The sequence below is a fragment of the Adiantum capillus-veneris genome, chromosome 4 (genome assembly GCF_014529385.1).
Source record: "Adiantum capillus-veneris isolate H3 chromosome 4, ASM1452938v2, whole genome shotgun sequence".
Taxonomy (NCBI): domain Eukaryota; kingdom Viridiplantae; phylum Streptophyta; class Polypodiopsida; order Polypodiales; family Pteridaceae; genus Adiantum; species Adiantum capillus-veneris.
The window spans coordinates 51,990,670-52,003,633 of record NC_140934.1 but is presented as its reverse complement, the minus strand read 5'-3'; the positions used below and the strand labels follow the sequence as shown (position 1 = coordinate 52,003,633).

The 12,964-nt window shown below is 36.5% G+C and overlaps 2 pseudogenes; one reads left to right on the top strand and one right to left on the bottom strand.

Annotated features, from left to right (window-relative positions):
• The first annotated feature begins 358 nt into the window (after nucleotides 1–358).
• Nucleotides 359–2,183, top strand: LOC147459162 (AAA-ATPase At4g25835 pseudogene; annotated as a pseudogene).
• A 6,874-nt stretch (nucleotides 2,184–9,057) lies between these two features.
• On the bottom strand, nucleotides 9,058–12,901 carry LOC147459161 (uncharacterized; annotated as a pseudogene).
• Between the last annotated feature and the right edge of the window lie 63 nt (nucleotides 12,902–12,964).

Genomic DNA, 12,964 nt, shown 5'->3' with positions numbered 1-12,964 from the left:
TGCCCATAAAGAAAGGCACCACAGTTAGCATACATATCATTCAAAGCACCGCTCTTATGGCATACATACTCATTTGGATATGTTCTTGGACTAGCTTATCAAACCAACTTTACGCCCTTGGGTTTCTATAAAAGCAGGTTGTTTCTTTCATGAGAAAAACTTGTGGAAATTTTGAGCTACGCTTTCAACAGATAATATGCACCCGATTACTTCTTCCTTCTTCCTTGCTACTTAAGATTGTATCTTTAGCTGTGGCAGCCACTCACAAGTTCGTGGCTTCAATGATGCCGTTAAACATAACAAATGCTCCTTCCGACTATACCATAAAATACATGTTGTCGACCTATTGCTCATTGTAATGGCAGGCCAATGTGAAGCGAAGCTTCAGTTTTCACCTTGTTCTACGACAACCAGCTCCCGAGGGATGGTGGGCAATGGGCAACATCTCCTTACTATTACTATTTCAGTGTGTTATTGGGCATGGCGGCGGCGTTGGGACACGCCCTTGCCCTTATCTCGCACTGGGTAGACGTCGACGTGGCTGTGGGGTGGGTGCAGAAGCTTATATGGCGGCGGCGTTACGTCAGCTTGCAGGTTGAGGAGCAGGATGGATCAGCCACCGTGATCAACGAGCTCTTCTTGGCCGTGCAACTCTACCTCCGCCACTCCCCCGCCTTCCACACGGCGCACAATCTCAATGCCGCCTTCCCCAAAGGCGCCACCTCCATCTCCCTCACCCTCGCCGCCCATGACCCCCTCTACGACACCTTCCAGGGCCGCCCTGTCTGGTGGATCCTCAAATCCACAGAGCGCAAGCACCCTCCTGGTCTCACCCAGTACTCCCACAGATCTGATATCACCGCCCATCGCCCCGACGAGAAACGCTCCCTCTGCCTTGTCCTCCTCCACAAGGACAAATCCCTCATTCTCCCAGCTTACCTTCAGCACATCTTAGAGCGCGCCAAATCCCTCTCTCTCCAGCGCAGAGAGCGCCTCCTCTACACCAACATGAAGAGCCACATGTACATGGTATGGGGTGGGCGGCGCAGCCTCTGGGCATCTGTGCCCTTCAAGCACCCTTCCACTTTCGACACCCTTGCCATATTTGACCCCCTCATAAAGAAGAAAATCATTGAGGACCTCACCAACTTTGCTCAAGGGGAAGCCTTCTACAGACGTGCTGGGCGCGCTTGGAAGCGAGGCTACCTCCTCTACGGCCCCCCTGGGACTGGGAAATCCAGTATGATTGCTGCCATGGCCAATTTCCTGCAATATGATATCTATGATCTGGAGCTCACCGAGGTTACTTCCAATGCCCATCTCAGAAACCTGCTCATCAAGACTTCCAACAAGTCCATCATAGTCATTGAGGATATTGATTGCTCTCTCTATCTGACCGATACAATCAGCAGGGCTCAAGGATCAATCAATAGAAGATTTTGTCATGACGAGGACGAGGATTGCGACGATGATGATGATGATGAGCGCCCACCGCAAAGGAAGCTGAGCCATGTAACCTTGTCGGGTCTCCTCAACTTCACCGATGGGTTATGGTCATGTTGCAGCGATGAGCGCCTCTTCATATTCACTACCAACCACATTGACAAGCTCGACCCTGCACTCGTACGCTCTGGGCGCATGGATATGCACATCCACCTCTCATACTGCACCTACGAGGCATTTAACATTCTGGCTGCAAACTATCTAAGTCTGAGCGAGCACAAACTATTTGAAACATGTGCAAACAGCATTGGACGATGCCAATGTGAAAATTACGCCAGCCGAAGTCACTGAAGTGTTGACGAGAGAGAGGACAGACCCACAAGCAGCTTTAGAATGTCTACTTGAAGAGCTCCAGAAAGCAAAAAACAACTCAGAACAAGCCGAGAAGTGAAGGCACGCTTCACCGAGGCCTGCCATAAATCAGGTGAAGATAGCAAAAATTCTTTTTATGATAGTGTTGATTCGTAACATAAATTTGAAGTTGTTATGGAGCTTCATCAATTTATCTTTTCAATCTTCTCTTCAATATCTGAAATTTCATTTCTTTAATAAGCTCTTTTTATGGACATGGATTTTCGTCATTTCAGTTTCTTTTTTATGTTTTGGGTAGAGTTATGTAAGTTATGGAATGATCTGACCAATAACAATAGTTTGTTCCAGATGTAAATCTTGTAATATTTCTTGTAATCCAAATATGGTCTAATATTGAATGGTGTATCGTTGTTGGTTGTGTGATTATTTGTGTTAAGTTATTAGTATTCATGAAATCGGTGAGATATGCGTAATGAGTATTTTCTAGATTGGCGTTCACGTTGAAGTCTCCTGCAATAACAGTCGGTATATTTTTTTCAAAGTCGTTAAAAATTGCATCCAATTTTTGCTTTAAAGATGATAAGGGCGAGGAAGGATGTCGATATAAAGAAACTATATTCATTGTGTGATGAGGAAAAAGTGTTAAGGTCATTGCAATAAGCTCAATACTGTCTACCACTATTATTTTTTATTGTTCAATTGGTGATTTTTCTTGTACATCATCATGATCTCAGAATTACCTTGTGATGAAATACAAAAAAAAATTGGAAGCATGCATGTATTATTTTCGAAATGTGTTTCTTGGATACATAAAATATCTGATGATATTAAATTTGAATCTTTTTTTATGTTCAAGTAATGTGCATTAAGCGACACTGTGTTAAATGATTGTATAATAATGCTATCATTGTTCAAATCACGTAGGTTCTGGTTTATTGTTATCCACTTTGCTTCTTTTTTAAGGCGTTGGATTTCTGTCACTACTATTGTATCTGTTTTAATTTGTTCGTATTTAATATTTTGGAGGAGATATAAATTATTTGGGTTTTTTATTCTTGAAAGTTCAGTATATATTAATCCATGGCTTCTGATATTTGAGGGATCAAAAGCCAATGCGTGAAGCGTTAATCCTTGTGATCTATGAATTGTACGTGCCGATGCAGGTTGAATAGGAAATTGTGTTCTAGATATCGTATCAAGCACATTTTTACCAACTTGAAACTCTCTTGTAATTTTATGGATGGGTGTTCAATCTTTTGAGATAGAATTTGTAAGTAAATGTTTGTTTTCATATCTTGTACGTTTTCCTATTTCTTTATTGTAAAATTGTATCCAGAGAATGATATCTTCAAAATAATGTGAAAAATATTTATAGATTCCGTCTTCCCCATTGACAAGGCCGTCTATCATGTTCATATTGCCTGCATAAAGTTCTATGACAAGGTTTGGTTTCAAGCATAAAATTTTGTGTAAGCTTCCACATTGTTTTGGGTTTTCAGAAATTCTTATGGTCTTCACTACAGTTTTTTGATTTCTTGTCGGTGGCTATAAACGTTTCTGGTTTGCCGTCCATGGAGTCGTATATGTGCTTGTTATATTTATCTTTGGTTTTATTGTCATAAAACAAATAAGAAATTTGCATTTCTTTTGGCACAAAACGAAATTAGTTTTGATTTAAGAAAGCTATATCTTCATCTGTATGTTTGCTCTCTCGAATTCTGTTTAGAATATCGATATATATTTTGTTATCTTGTCGCATTGCTTGTCGTAATTCATAGCATTTTATACTTGCATGCCAAAACGAAGGATTTATGGTTTTTAATATATTTGTTTTTTTAGAAAAAATCAATTTATCTCGAATAGGACTTGCTTGACAGAGATCACCGCAAACTATAATGTCTAATCCACCAAACGGTTTATCATGTATATGTTTTATGGCACGTATTCTTGCGTCAATTTGTTCAAAAACACTTTGGCCGACAAGAGATATTTCGTCAATGACAATCAATTATAGCTCTCTGTAATGTAATGATGATAATTCGTCAAGTTTTTCAGCACTCAGAGAAGTCATATTAGTGGTAATTAAAGGAAGATGTAATGCAGAGTGTAAAGTTATTCCACCGATATTAAATGCTGCTTTTCCTGTATATGCCGTCAATAAGATTTTTATGTTTTCAATATTTCCTGGGAATTGGAAGATGTAAAAGCGCAGCAGAGCTTGAACCACCAACATCAATAAAAACGTCTTTCCTGTCCCAACACATCCTGTTAAGAACAAGTGCAATGGTTCGTGTGGAGAAATACGTTTTCTGAGCATGATGTCATCAAGTAAGCATTTTTGTTCATCGTTAAGCATATGTAATCGTTGATAATATTTATTATTTGGAATTGCAATAGTTTGTGTATTAGTTGTAGCTTGTCTGGTGGTTTTTATGAATGAGAGATTAGAGGTTATATTCTCATGATCGTTTTTTAGTAATGACGACGTAGATCTCGATGTTTCTGTGACTGTAATTAAATTGTCCGTTTTATCGATAATATTCTTATTGAATTTTTGTTCGTTGTTATATGTTATCAAGTCTTTAAAATGTGAATGCACATTTTCTCAAGTTTCAAAATTTTGTATATACTGATTTTCAATATTACACCATGGCAAAAATAAGAGAGAGTGTTCATGATAAAAGTTATCAGGATCTTTATGCTTATTATATCGTACATAACGTATGATTCTTGGAGTTGGTACTGTGGCAAATTTCTTTCCACATTGTTTGTAATGAGAAGCAAATTCTGCCAATCATATATTATAAAACTCGGGAGGTCTTTTTCTGAATTTATCGATAATATTATCAAAAAATATATCTGTGCTATCTGGTTCTAGATGTTCAAGTGTTTCTTTTCTTTTAAGCAGGAGCGCTCGAGTTTCTAGAGGGCTTGTATTGATAAATATAAAATTTCTCGTTGCACTGTGTAATGGTAAAGAGAGCGCGATGTAGACAGCTTGTTGAGCACTCAGTTGTTGCATATTTAAAATTGTGTTCCTTATACGTCGCAATCTTTCGATGGTGCTTGCCTTAGTTGCGATGCAGCAATCTATTTCTGCATTTACTGTTGAGATGAGTGTATTGTCCATTTTTGTTATATACGATGTACAATATGAAGCTGCACCATATGCATTTATTATGTATTGAATATCTGTATTTGCATTCCATAGATTTGTTATATGTGTGTTAAAGTTATTCGTGTAAATATCACATGGTTTTCTTTGAATCATCACTGTTGGCGATGTAATTTTTAATCTGATAGCATCGATATATTGTGTAAGCGAAATATCAAGAGTCATTAACCATTCAGTAAATTTTTTGGGTAAGTCAGCTACGTCTGTTGATTCGAACGAAAGTTTGATTTTTCTTAGATTTCTTTTTTTTTTCTTCGGAACGACGCTCATTATCATGAATTGGTTGGAGTATCAAAGTATGTGGCATTGGATATCAAGGGAAACCAAAGCGACATTCTTTATTTTTCTTGAAACAAGTTTTTCGGTGCGCGTGTCGTTGGAGTTCTTGTAAGCTTTCATTCAACAAAGCGCTATTTGTAGTGATGCATTTATCAATAAAATTTATCTTTTCATTATTTGTATCACTTGTTTGTAAAGATTTTTCAATCCAAATAAAATCATGATCATGTTGACTACCACAGCTTTGAAATTCCGTGACAAAAAAATAGTCTATTACTCTGCCTCCCAAGATATCATGGTCTTTATGCAATAATTTTTTAACAGCTTGAAATCGATGAAGATAATACCTAGAGCGTGTAACTGGATCAGAACGAATAAGTCGTCGAAGGTAAGCACTCTCTGTTTCATTATATTCTCTTTGTATGTTGGAAAGTTGGATCAGACTTTCGATTAATTCTTTCCATCACTTTTCGACTGTAGAGAGCGTGATAAAAAAATTAGGAGGGCCTAGTTGTCTGATCATAGCAAATACTTTTTTTAAAAAAAAAATCTTTGTAATCTGGAGATGTACGCAAAGATTCATAATCTCTATAATCTATTCTCGAGTTAAGTATTTTCTCGATATTGGTATCTTTGATTATATCTCTAGCATAAAATGAGCGATTCTCTAATTTTCCTTTTCTCAAACGAACCCAAATGGAGGAAACAATCTTTTGTGTCATTATTTTGACATCTTTGAAAAATAAGTTCTCGATATTAAGAGAAAAACATCTATCATTATGTAGCAACTCCCATTTTGTAATTTTTTGATAATTTTTTAATGCTAAATTATGATATTTGCGTGGTTCTCCGTAGAAAAGTTAGCTCTTTACAATTTTCATCTTTTAATAATCCTAAGGGATGATTTCCTTCACACGGTGCAATATAAGTAATTATGTCGTCGTAATCAATAACTTGTTCTGCAGTCGTGAACTGATGTAACAAGATATCGGTATATATTTCTTCGTCATCATTTTCTTCTATATAGTATTGTATTTCTTGAGAATGATGTTTTTGATTGAGTAGTGTTATATGGGTTAACCAATCAGTGTTTACTGAAATATTTTCTTTTTTGTACAGAGAAGTTTTCAGTAATTCAATTGTTGCTCTTATCGTTAAAAGTGGACGGACAAGTCCACTCAGGTAATTGTGATCGTATTGCAGTTTTCGTTTCAATCCTATCATTATAGAGTTTTCTTCATGGATGAAACGAGGTAACCTATTTTGAGTCTTTCCAAGATCTGCCAATACGTTGATAATGCTTCCACGTAGTCCATATTGACCATCATATGTTAATTCACGTATTTTTGTAAATGGTATACGTGGAGATATTAGTCTTTCTTCTATTTTGTTCAACGTTTTGATAAGTTCAATTTCATTGTTAAAACCTATTTCTTTCAATGATCTATATGAAATCTTTTGTTTTCTCTTTGTTCGTTTGCATGCACTACAGGTTGGTATCATATTGTCGCTAGCTTTTTTCTTCTTTGAGAAAGAGAGTAGATATTTAAAAAGAAGTCTTTCACAAACTGCACATATATTTGTACACGTGTCTTTGATTTCTTCCAAATATGTTTGAGTAGAAGACGTTGATAGCTTATGATTTTGTAATTGTTGATCAGTTTCACATATATTTTGTGTTTTTTTCAAGCGCTTGATCTTTCTTACGATAGCAATTTTATTACGATAAATATCATTTCTTATGTGCAAAAATTCTTCCGCTATGCAACTGTAGCTTTCATCAACGTAGGCCTTCATTAAGCTCTCCAGTATGTTCGTTTCTTCAGGAGTCCATGTTTTGTATGTTTTTCGAAGTACATAAGAGTTTACTCCATGATATATAAATAAACATCCTTGTGTCTCAAAAAGTAATATTTCTTTCATGGGTGTCTTTTGACAAGAATTTCCAATTACCAAAGTTTTTTTTCTTTCACCATTTTGAGTATATATAATTACTTTAAGAGATTGATATGTCATTACATAAAAGCATTCCAGAACTTGTATATTCAGGAGAAGCGAGTTATGAGTTGTATGTAACAGTGCTATTATTTTTTCTAGATTTTGAGAGTCATTCTGTTTTATGTCTACAAGAAATGATTTTATGATCTTTATTGATATGTTATCTGTGTTAAATTGTGACAAGATATGTAGACTTATATTATTGAGAAGTTCTATCGAAGAGTGCGAGGAATCCAGTAAGAATTGTAAAGCGATGAAAATATTGTCATTTGTTGGATATATTTCAAGAAATTTCTCGTCAATGTTATGTTTATGTTCTATGAATGCCATATATTTGAAGCAAAAGATTTCAAACAGCTTTATCTTAGTAGATTCAATGAATTTTTGTGACCAGTTTGTGAATAGTGCAATTCATGATGTCAGAAAACCACTGCAGTAGTGAGAAACAACCAAGTTTATGTTATCTGCAGATCAAGGAAAGGAAGGTTAGCGATATCATTTGGAAACTAAAAGGTAAGAGTTTGACACAAGGATAGAAAGAAAAATGTATAAAAAGAAGGGGAGAGAGAGAGGGAGGGAGAGAGTGGTCGCATGTAGTTGTCAGAATGTAGATTTTGCTTTAAAGAACATGGAAGACACGTCATTTTTTATAACGTCAAAGATTCAAGTGTTACCTACATGGTCGGGTATAATATAGAGATTATTTAAAATATCATACAATTCACAAAATCTAAAAAACACACATAACGATGACCATGTTAACTACTTTTTTAGTTAGCATTGTCATCTTCGGCGTCATTCTCATATGGATCCTCATCCCAACTTTCAAAAAGTTGCATATAGATATATGCAAGCTCATCAGCAATGACTGTTGCTTTTGGTTCTATTCCCTCAAGCCTTCTCAAATCTAGTTCATAAGATAACAGTAAGCCAAGGCCCATTTCATAATCCATTCCATTTTCTATTCCATAATTCTTGAAATCCAAAAGATCTTTTATATCTTCTGAGAGTCTATCTATGTAGTATTCAACGTTGAAATGCGGCTTGTATTCACTTTCAGCTTCTTCTGACATGTTGTCTTTGTTGTTGTTTTCTGCTTGGGTTTTTTGCCTCTGTATCTCTATCTTTGCTTTTATTGTTTTGACGGTATTCTCTGAAGAGTCTTCTTTCATGTTGTTGTTTGTCTTGTTCTTGGCCATTCTCGGTTTTCTGTTTCAAATCTCTCTCTCTCTCTCTCTCTCTCTCTCTCTCTCTCTCTCTCTCTCTCAAGGTTAGAACAGACCGAGGAAATAACATTCGAAAAGAATGGTGAACTCAATAGTAATGATCATGTATGCTGTCTTTTTTTGCTTGTGTTATCTTAATGACAAGAATTTTCTTTCATGTTGTTGTTTGTCTTGTCTTTGTTTATTCTCTCTCTCTCTCTCTCTCTCTCTCTCTCTCTCTCTCTCTCTCTCTCTCATGAGCAATCAGAACATGTTAAAGAAATAGCAACTGAAAATATATAGTAAACTCGACAATATCAGACACATTTTTTTTTTAAATACTAACTTTTCTACGAAACAACAAAGTGATCAGAGAAAAGCAGTAACATCGTAGCATATGGTTGTTCTGAGCGTTTTATGTACACACATAGTTGTTCTGAGTGTTCTATGTACATTCTTTTATTATAGAAGACAGTCTTTGTCATCTTTCTTTATTTACAATGTATATCTTTTTCTTGTCATAAACATTATGTCCGCTTTTATCGATGTGTCAAGTGAAGGCACTCTGTCTCTCTCTCCCTTCTTCTAGTTCTTCAACTGTTCAGTGAAAGCCACTATCACACCTGCAAGGTTGACCTTAAATTTTCCAGTTCAAGAGGCTGAAGCAAGTATCTCTCTCACAGTGATGACACTTTTAGAGTAAACATTGCAAAAAGACTTTCCTAAGTGCAGTACATCATCAACTAAACTACCGGTAAGCTGCGCATGCACAGTTTTCTTTTCTGACATTTTTGAATTTGAACTATTTCTGTAAATCTTTCGCATGTGACGCAGTACAAATTTTCTGTAGTCTTTCGTATTTTATTGGACTGACAATTTTTACAAACAGGCTCGACGAGAACACTGTTTATGTTCGCAAATTGCAAGACGCCAAAATCTGCAAAGCAATGCGTCATGTTAAAGCGATTGTATTATTTTTCTTATATATTATTGTAAGCTTGCGCTCACCTCTTGACCGTATCCAAGGTCTTCTGTTTGCTTATTGTAAGTCTGAAGCAATTCACGACGAAGCCGGTTGCTCTGAACTGGCAGTAAGATAGTCAGATCTAGAATAGATAGAGTATCTCCTTTTCCGTAGAAAAATCCAATATTTCTTGCGACACGCATAACTGTTGTTCCATTCTCAATCTCTCTCACAATGTTTCTGCAATCTTCTTTTCAGTCATTTACAAAAGACAACTGCAAAAATCAGAGTCTGTGAGTTACAATATAGAAGATTGATTTCAATTTAACGTTTCAATGAGGCTTACATTCGCACGATCATTGTCATCGGGTTTATCTGCAACTAAAAGCTCTCCACGAATGGAGGAAGTTACAACTTCAATGTTGTCACACTTGATGACGACAAATGCGATAGTTCCCAGATAGTTCTTTAGGCCAGAACTTGTTGCTTCATTCAGAAAAGCTCTGATTTTAATCTCATGGTAAAAGCTCAAGTTGACGGAAAAAGGTGTACCAGTAGTAATAATTGATGAGCCATCTAAATACAAAGAAAGTGATGAGCTACCTCCATCCTTACTATTCTTTTGTCTCACAGAAGCACCCTCTATGCGTACAAATTTACCAACTTTCAGCTTGTTGAGGAAAAGATTTATGAGCGAAGCTCCTATAACAACTGTGATGGTGTTTGAGTTGTGTGAATCTACAATGTCCACTTTGAAATATTTATTGTTGAATGCTTCATTGATCTTGTGTGTACCATAGTTATTTAACACATATCCTTCTATAGCAAATCGAGATGTCAGGTCACAAAGATCGACAATGTGTAGCAACGGAAGTGAGGTTCCTACTTGCGGGCCTGCTTGATACGCAATCACTTCATCATCATCATTGTCATTATCTTCAAGGTTGATCACATCAATGTTTTGACGCATGTAGATCAAATTTTCAGGTAGATATTGTGCGTCGTGTGCATGCTTCACATCTTGATTTGTTGCATTGTTATACGGAGCTTTTGAACCACTAGATCGATGAACGCTTCGTGCACCTATTAAGAAGTATGTATTTTATGTTGCATTTCAATAAAGTTTAATTTGGCAAATGGAATGCACAGAAAATGATGCTCACTGTGAGACTGTTCTTTCTTCTCTGGAAAGCATGATTCAACAATGAAAGCACGTTCATTTTCAACAGCTCTTTTTCGGCCCTTAGGAGGGGAGCTCACAGATGTTTCTCTAAGCTCGATTGGAGCGCTGCTTTGCTTTGAATATACGCTTTTTCCTTTGATTGGAACATCACTACATTGTGCTTGATTTTTTTTGCTTGGTTCTACGAAATAATCAAGGACTCAAATCTCACCACATATAGTATTATAACAGTAAGAATTTATTTTTTGTCAAGAGCAACAAAAGACGATACCATCGATGTCCATTTTTTCTGCGCTGTAAGAACGGAAAGCCATACTGAAAGTTATATGTTGGTGCTCTGTAATATAATCATTAAAATGAGATAGTTAAAAGAGAACACGACAAAAAAGGTATGATTCTGAGCGTCTTATGAAATAGGAGTAGTAGATTGTGTTAATTACAAGCAGAGTTTATTTTAAGCCTATCGAAATATTTTCAAGATACAAGACATTGAGGAAGGGGGGGGGGAGGGGGGGTTGGGGGGGAGAGAAAAGAGAGAGAGAGAGAGAGAGAGAGAGAGAGAGGGGGGGGGGGGAGAAAGATTTTTTTTTTTGTGGCTCGTAAGAACCATTTTTTTCTTTCAAGGTGTGCCGAATCGCAACAATTGCTTCAAGTTTCTTTGAAGGTGCATTGAAATAAGTGTTTGATGTTGTGATCTCTTCCTATAATTACTTTTCACAAGCTTCAATGGAATCCAGAATCTGTAAAGATTGTTTAAAGATTACAGTGTTCTTCTATTGAGCATATTCTTAGATATATTAAGCTTTGTATTCCACAAATGTAAATATATTGCTCTCAACAAGCTATTAGATATATATAGAGAAGGTCTGTGCTTGTTTTTGATGAATGAAGATGATAAAATTACATCTCTAAGCAATGATGTCGTCTTGTGAATCTTATTTCCAGACATAAGAAAGCCCTAACTGTGAGACTAACAGTCTTTTTTATAATATGTCGAATTTTTAAAAAACACATCTTACTTATCAAGTAGAGCAAACTGTGTAAATCTCAAATGATTGAATACTAAATAAAATACTTCTTGAATTCTATTAAAATGTGTCAAACGAGCTTTTGTTCCCTGTATATAAAAAGAGGAAGACATAGTTATGTTGTTTCTACATTAATGTCATGACACGTAATATCGAAGAAGAAAGAAGCTGCATGATTTAGGAATCCAGAAAGCAAAAAAAGAGAAGAAAACAATATCATTGAAAAAATTTTAAACAACGAGGAAACCATGTATATATATATACAAAAGGTTATCTAATGCTTGAGAAGATATTGGCTAAACGAGATGTGGTGACATCTCGTAGATAGGTCGTAAGCACTTCTCATATTTCAAATCAAGCTTTTGTAATCTCTCTAAAAGATCCACTGCTGTTTTTCTATCTTCTAGCATAATACACTTATATTCTGTCATCCACTCTTTAATGACTCTAGTGTCGATTTCTGAACGTCCATTCCATTTCATTTTGTAGAAGTGTCTAAACTCATCGCAGAAGATTGTGAACATTTCTATCAGCCAAGCCAAAGCGTACATATCAGTTACTTTAGTCCAAGGACAGGGAGAAGCAATATTCAGTAGCTCTGGAGCTCTCCATGGTCTCGCATCGTGCTCTTCTTTTATTGCGATATTTGTAGGCCTATGTTCGATCCCATCTCTCAAAGCTAAACCCCAATCAATCAATCCTATTCGAGGCATTCCCTCCTTGGTGAAATCAAACATAACATTCCATGGATGAAGGTCATTATGGATAACTCCTTCATTGTGTGATGCACATACTATAGCTACCAATGCCGTGATTATAGATGGTGCATTGTTAATCAGGCTAGCGATTCTTGCAATTTCTTCGTCTTGTGGTAGTTGCTTTGGTTTCTTTTTCTTTCCTTTTTTCTTGTCCTCTCTCATCCGACGAATCAGGTTCATGTGCAAAAGATCTATGTATTCTTGCACGACTTCCAGTAAATTGTTTAGCACAGTATGTGATGGACGTTGGAAAGTACGAGACAGCTTGAACATTACATTCAAAAACCTCGCCGTACGATCCCTTTCCGAGCCTCTTGCCTAGCACCAAAGCCTCAACAGGCACTCCAATCGTCACGCTACATGATGTATTATACATAGTACGCAATAAATGAATACCCTTGGCAGCTTCTCCAGTAGCAACGTCTTCTAATCTGTGTACATCTGTAAATGTTCCTTCACCGCTTTTTTCTGTTGCAGTGAGCATTGTCTTCCGCATTCTCTTGCTCAAGTAGAATTGGGTATCTATTGCTTTTGCTCACTTGGACTTTTCTTTCTCTGC